A 5,893-nucleotide genomic window follows, 5' to 3' on the forward strand; every position below is an offset into this window, starting at 1 on the left:
TTAAGTGTGATCGCCAGAGATGATCTGTAAAACCTTGAAACTTGATGAGATCACCTAGGGAAAGAAAGTAAGTTTTAGCCCTTATTATTTAAAATACCATTTAAAAAAATCAGAATTTTGGAAAACAGAGAAATGAGAATATTTTACCTATTGTCAACCACAGTTAACCACTTCTTTTCAGCTTTTATTTCTTTTCAGCTTGTATTCTTTCCATCAGATCTTTTAAATAATTGTATTGAGCCTTCTTTTGGCCTAAATATAAGAAATTTTAGGAAGGAAATGAACAGAGAGTTATTAAAAGTATAATAAATCAAGAAAAGGAGGCACATTCAGGAGACAAATTCATGGAATGACAGGAAAAAGAAAGGAAATTCCTCTACTTTCGGAAGTTTTGAAGGATAAGATTTTGAGCAGCACCTCTGTTGACTGGAGAATTTAAGAGGGAATGGTCAGAACACCGGAAGTGTAGTGGGCTGGGAAAAAGAGACTTTGGCTCTAAATGTCTATGTCTGCGTTAAAACATATATAAAGGCAAATAGCATTGCAAACTCTCCCCAAAATATCCATGAGTAATCTCTTGAGTTAGAAGTAATTTATTCCCGAGAGATTTCATAGCATCTCATATAATTAACTTGGTAAAACAAAATATAGTATCAATGTCATCATTCAGTTTTCTTATATTCTTTCATTCAACAAATGTCTATTGCTGCCTATGTGCCGGACAGTGTTATAAGTGCTGGAAATTTGGTGGTAAACAAGACAGATAAGGTTCCTGCTCTTAATGTGCTTATATTATGCATGTGTCCTAGTGGAGGGCTAGGGAGGGAGACAGGCAGCAAACAAATATATGAGCAATATAATTCCAAAGACAGCTAAGGGCTAAGACGATAAAACAGAGTGATGAGATAGAGAGGAGAGGGGTGAGGTTGGAGGCCCGTTTAGATTGAATGGTCAAGGAAGATTGGGACTGGTTTAACCAGATGCATGGTCTGGTTTGTATTTTTTATAGATCAGTCTAGCTACTGTGTGGAGAATGATTATAAGGATTATTGGGAATCAAAAATGGGGATGGAAGAGTAGACTGGAAGCTCTTGGAGTAGTTGAGGTGAAAGATGACAGTAGGTGGCATTAGGATGGAGATGGAAGAAGAAAATAGATTCAGGCTACGTTTTTTAGATTAAGTTACCAGGATTTTCTGAAAAATTGGAAATGGCAGATAGTGGAAGGCAACTGAGGGGAACAAAGATGATGCCAAGATTTTGGAGTTGTATTAGTTTCCTTGATAAAGTAGACTCGTTTCCGCTGAGTCAATTCTGACTCATAACGACCCTATAGGACAGAGTAGAACTGCCCCATAGAGTTTCCAAGGAGCGGCTGGTGGATTCGAACTGCCGACTTTTTGGTTAGTAGCTGAGCTCTTAACCACTACATCACCAGGGCGCCAGGTGAAGTAGAGGGTCAGCAAAAAAGAAGAAGACGAGATTGATTGACACAGTGGCTGCAACAGTGGGCTAAAGCACAGCAGCGATTGTGGGGATGGTGCAGGACTGGGCAGTTTTTCCTTCTGTTGTACATAGGGTCTCTATGAGTTGGAAGTGACTCAACAGCACCTAACAACAATAACAACAACAACATTAGTTTCCTAGGGCTGCTGTAACAAAGTACCACAAACTGGGTGGTCATAAGAACAGAAATGTGCCTTGTAGTTTTGGAGGCTAGCAGTCCAAATTTAAGGTGTCAGCAGAGCTGTGTTCTATCTGAAGCTTTGTAGGAAAATCCTTTCTTGTCTCTTCTGTCTTCTGGTAGCCCTTCTTGGCTTGAGGCTGTAGCATAACTCTGTGGTCATAGGGCCATCTTCCATCTATCTATCTCTCTGTCTCATCTCCTCTTTTATAGGACACAACTCAGATGGGATTAGGACCTACCCTACTTCTATATGATCTCATGTTAGCTTAACTGATAACATCTGCACAGACCCTATTTCCAAACAAGGTTATGGGTAGCAGGGGTTAGGACATCAATATATCTTTTGGGGGGACACAATTCAGTCCATAACAGATGTACACTATTAGGTGGAGGGTGGTACCGTTTATTGAAATGGATGGAGACCAGCTTAAGAACAAGTCTGGGGGGAAATCAAGAGTTCTGATTTAGATATATTTAATTTGAGAGGCTGCAGTGCAGTGAATTACTTAATGTGGCCCTTCTAGCCGTAGTCTTTGTGACTCCCACACAATGGTTGGATGAGACTATGCAAATGAGGAGCTTGTGGCCCACCAAGGGGATTGGACGGCTTGCTAATAATAAAAATAAGGCACATGGCACCCTTGTGAGGGTTGGACCACGCAGATAAGGGTATGGAACCCTAACGAGGGCATAGGTCAGTTTTGCCATCCTGCTAGGGTTAAAATGAGCCATCCTAGAGGTGTAAAAGGGAGGGCTTCACTACCATTAAGAAAGAAGATTTAGGAATGGAGCGCATCCTTTGGACCCTGGATCCCTGCGCTGAAAACCTCCTAGACCCAGGAGACAAAGAGAGAGAGCTGTAACACAGAAGACAGAAAGAGGTGGCAGCACAGCAGTAGCAAGAGTGATTGATAGCAATGTGAAACAGCAGAAACCAGGAGACCAGCGTGAGATGGCTGCGGTGGGGCTTGCTGACTCACGGAGTGAGACTTAAGTGTCTTCAGGCAGGAGGCTTGCTGGCGGACTGTGGTGTCCCTGGGCAATTATTGGCAGAGCTAAAGAACTTTGTAACACTTGTCCAAGCAGGGCAGAGTCCAGGCCAAGGGACTGAGGGCCAGAGAAAGGCCTGCCTGCGGGCACAGCTGAGAATAGGCTGTCCTGATTGAAGAACTGTATCCTGAGTCATTCCTGATCCTGAATTGTAACCTGTTACTTCTGTAATAAACCACATAATTGTGAGTATTGTCTGTGAGTTCTGTGTGTTCATTGCAACAAATTATCAAACCCAGCAGAGAAGTAGAGAATGTTGTGGGAGGGATGGCTGGTGTCAGAATTGGTCAAAAGGTTGGACGGTGGAGGTATGTCTGACCTCCGCCTCATAGGAATCAGCCTAGGGCTGATTCTCCTTCCAGCTTGTGCAGTTAGAGGAAGTCAGATGCCCCCACCATGCCACCGTTTTTACAGAGGTCTATTAGCCAAATGTGGTCAAATGGTCAGGTAAATATACGAGTCTGGAGTTCAGCAGAGTGGTCAGGGTGGAAGATATTAAATTGAGAGTGATCCCCAAAGAAGATATTTAAAACCTTGGAACTTGAGATCACCTAGGGAAAGAGAATAGTTAGAAAAGGAGAAGAGGAAGAGCCCATAAAGACATTGAAAATATTAAAGTAACAAATTTAAATAAATGGGACATGTTTGCCCTGCAGTGAGTCGTATATTTTTCTCTAAGCTGTGAAAAAAATTTGTATTAATAGGTACTAAAGTTACAGCAAACAAGAATGTACTCTTTCCCTTTGCATCTTTCTACGCCAACGAGGAATATTTGTCTTGTTAGTCTGACCTACATATATGAATGCTTGTTCATTTGTTTTTACCTTATTTCCGATAGATCTTTGCCAGAGGTCTTCCTAACCAAATGCAGTGTGATGTGCCAGTTCTCATTTGCTTACATGTGGGTATCATGGGGATTTCTTGTGGCAATCTTCCCTTTCAAAACTTGCTTTCCTGCCATTGTACACTGCATCCCTTAACTGAAAGTGCACTTTATGAATTAGGTAAATAAGACAAAAATATATGATACACAGACACATATGTCCAAATTAAAATCATGTTTATGTTCTCTGAGTGCCTCTCTCTCCATTAACTGGAGTATTCTCACACCCTAATTCTGTGGTAATGTGTCAATGATCACTCATACACATTGTTCCAAGGTAAATAATCTCCCTCAATCATTGATTTTGTTTTACCTTTATGAACAAAGAGGTAACATTTTGTGGTACTTTTGATGAATAGAGAGCTGGCTTAATATATGTCTTCTAAAATTATAACTATTAATTTAAATATTATTTTCCGTGATAACTGTTGTTGTTGTTGTTAGGTGCCATCGAGTCAGTACTGACTCATAGCGACCTGTGTACAATAGAACAAAACACTGCCCAGTTCTGAGCCATTCTCACAATTGTTGTTATGCTTGAACCCATTGTTGCAGCCACTGTGTCAATCCATCTCATTGAGGGTCTTCCTGTTTTTCGCTGACCCTCTGCTTTACCAAGCATGATGTCCTTCTCCAAGGACTGATCCCTCCTGATAGCTTATCCAAAGTATGTGAGACAAAGTCTCACCATCCTTGCTTGTAAGCAGCATTCTGGCTGTACTTCTTCCAAGACAGATCTGTTTGTTCTTTTGGCAGTCCGTGGTATATTCAATAGTCTTCACCAAAACCATAATTCAAAGGCGTCAGTTCTTCTTCAGTCTTCCCTTATTCATTGTCCAGCTTTCACATGCATATGAGGTGATTGAAAACACCATGGCTTGAGTCAGGTGCATCTTAGTCTTCAAGGTGATGTCTTTGCTTTTTAACCCTGTAAAGGGGTCTTTTGCAGCACATTTGCCCAGTGGAATGCCTTGTTTGATTTCTTGACTGCTGCTTCCATGGGTGTTGATTGTGGATCCAAGTAAATTGACATCCTTGAAAATGTCAATATTGTCTCCGTTTGTCATGATGTTGCTTATTGGTCCAGTTGTGAGGATTTTTCTTTTCTTTGTGTTGAGGTGTAATCCATACTGAAGGCTGAAGTCTTTGATCTTCATCAGTAAGTGCTTCAAGTCCTCTTCACTTTCAGCAAGCAAGTTTGTGTCATCTGCATATCTCAGGTTACTAATGAGTCTTCCTCCAGTCCTAATGCCCCATTCTTCATCAGAAAATCCAGCTTCTCAGATTATTTGCTAAGCATACAGATTGAATAGGTATGGTGAAAGGATAGAAACCTAAGCACACCTTCCCTGACTTTAAACCATGCAGTATCCCCTTGTTCTGTTGGAATGACTGCCTCTTGATCTATGTACAGATTTCTCATGAGCACTATTAAGTGTTCTGAAATTCCTATCCTCCCAATGTTATGCATAATTTGTTATGATCCACACAGTCGAATGTCTTTGTGTAGTCAATAAAACACAGGTAAACATCTTTCTGGTATTCTCTGCTTTCAGCCAGGATCTATCTGACATCAACAATAATATCCCTCATTCCACATCATCTTCTGAATCTGGCTTGAATTTCTGGCAATTCCCTGTCGATGTACTGCTGCAGCTGCTTTTGAATGATCTTCATCAAAATTTTACTTGTGTGTGATATTAATGATATTGTTCAATAATTTCTGCATTCAGTTGGATCACCTTTCTTTGGAATAGGCATATATACGGATCTCTTCCAGTTGGTTGGCCAGGTAGCTGTCTTCCAAATTTCTTGGCATAGATGAATGAGCACTTCCAGCTCTGCATCCATTTGCGGAAACATCGCAATTGGTATTCCATCAATTCTTGGAGCCTTGTTTTTTGCCAATGCCTTCAGTGCAGCTTGGACTTCTTCCTTCAGTACCATTGGTTCCTGATAGTATGTTACCTCCTGAAATGGTTGAATGTTTACCAGTTCTTTTTGGTATAGTGACTCTGTATATTCCTTCCATCTTCTTTTGATGCTTACTACGTCATTTAATATTTTCCCCGTAGAATCCTTCAATATTGCAACTTGAGAGTTGAATTTTTCTTCATTTCTTTCAGCTTGAGATAACTAGTTGGCATGAAAGGACTTTCAAGATTAAATATTATATTCCACAGAAGAAACAACAACCTTTTTTTTTCCCTTCTTTTTTTTTTATTGTACTTCAGGTGAAGACTTACAGAACAAATAGTTTCTCATTAAACAGTA

The 5,893-nt window shown here is 40.5% G+C and overlaps 1 protein-coding gene across 1 annotated transcript in view; it reads left to right on the top strand.

Moving 5' to 3' along the window:
* The window catches only part of TXK (TXK tyrosine kinase), a 92,484-nt gene that overhangs the window by 65,673 nt on the left and 20,918 nt on the right, over positions 1 to 5,893 (top strand). The gene's annotated exons all lie outside the window — the stretch shown is intronic.

The sequence above is a fragment of the Trichechus manatus genome, unplaced genomic scaffold, assembly GCF_000243295.1.
Source record: "Trichechus manatus latirostris isolate Lorelei unplaced genomic scaffold, TriManLat1.0 scaffold00101, whole genome shotgun sequence".
Classification (NCBI taxonomy): Eukaryota; Metazoa; Chordata; class Mammalia; order Sirenia; family Trichechidae; genus Trichechus; species Trichechus manatus.